The sequence below is a fragment of the Notothenia rossii genome (assembly GCF_949606895.1).
Source record: "Notothenia rossii genome assembly, chromosome: 8".
Classification (NCBI taxonomy): domain Eukaryota; kingdom Metazoa; phylum Chordata; class Actinopteri; order Perciformes; family Nototheniidae; genus Notothenia; species Notothenia rossii.
Window position 1 is genome coordinate 44361754 of NC_136906.1, and position 1435 is coordinate 44363188.

Below are 1435 nucleotides of genomic sequence, written 5' to 3' on the forward strand. Positions count from 1 at the left end.
TTTAAAGCCTCGGAGAGGGAAAACACTCCCGTTGTTTACAGACCCGGAGGTAGCAGCACCTGCTATACTGGAACGAGATGGGATGATACCTCAGACTCTGATTCGGATATTATCATCACATCTAGGAGCACAGCTGAATTCAATCAGACGGACACTGTGGTGCGTAAATGATTTTAATGTTTATTTATTTATTTGATATACATTTGATTTTAAGCAGGAAATCTATATTCTGGTCAATATTTTAGAAAAACCAACTTGGCAGTTGCAATTACTATCAGAAACACTGACAACGTTTCACTGTTGATAGACACTATGTGGTAAGGGAACAATAATGGAAGCTGTTGAAAATTGTACACTTTTACTCTCAGGTATTTGAATTTGAACCACGAAACAAAAGTACTCCAAAACACAAACCTGAAAATGAAGGGTAAGTTTGTACTTATTTTTACAAAATAAGTAATTTATCTTTAAGTGGATGATAAGAATAGGCCACAGCATTTTCTCTGGTGAACATGGATACAAAAATACCAAACATGTCATGTTTAATCTAATTTCAAACAAAAATAATCTGTTATTTATAAATCTTATGGTTCCCTGTTACTTAAAACTCAGCTATACCCTGTATCATGAAGTTAATAATTGTATCAATTTTATCATGTTTCAGGAAGGCACTTGGACATTCATCCACAACTCAGCCTGGACAGGTATTGAGGCAGATTGTGGAAGCATGATGTTTCTAACGTTCAGTGTTGTTTTGTTACAGACATTTGTATTTGTATTTCAGATAGTAATATCTGATACTGAGGATATGGGTCCACCCAAAACCAATACAGACAAGACTACTTTCTACAGGTAAGTACAAATGTTAGTGACTCACTTACACGAGAAAGACATTTTTGTTTGTAAGATGTTTTAACATGGGAATTATCATTTCCTAACAGTACATACACAGACCTGTATGCACCATGTGTTGAAGAAGAGGACGAGGAGCTGGTTGCAGTCAACATGACAAGTTTATTGGACACTGAAATGTAAACGGACAGCTATTACAGTGGCATTACATTTTTTTCTCTGTACAATATTTCTGGTAAAAAAATATTTTTTTAAACAGTTTTTGCACTCTCTGGAATATCCACTAATAAGGTCACTTTTTGTCCTTTACAGGGAGGAGATGAATGTTACATTACTTGCCATTATTGCTAACCTGTCACAGTCTATTGATCATGGAAGAGTCAGCCAGTTCAACATTTCAAGGGCTAATGTTTGGGATGGAGCAGTCAGAGGTTTCAAGCGTACATCGTATTCAGAAAACTGTGACATGCTGGTAAAATTCACTGAAGAAGGAATTGACTCAGGTGGTCCCAGGAGAGAGTTGTTATCTCTACTGATGAAGAACCTGAAAGAACGGCCCATTTTTGATGGACCAGACGGACGC

At 36.7% G+C, this 1435-nt stretch overlaps 1 long non-coding RNA gene across 1 annotated transcript; it reads left to right on the forward strand.

Annotated features, from left to right (window-relative positions):
- Nucleotides 1–373: 373 nt before the first annotated feature.
- On the forward strand, nt 374–1009 carry LOC307017482. Its single transcript, XR_013802192.1, has 4 exons — nt 374–427; nt 665–704; nt 785–852; nt 942–1009. It is a non-coding gene; the product is annotated as an uncharacterized lncRNA (long non-coding RNA).
- Nucleotides 1010–1435: the final 426 nt, after the last annotated feature.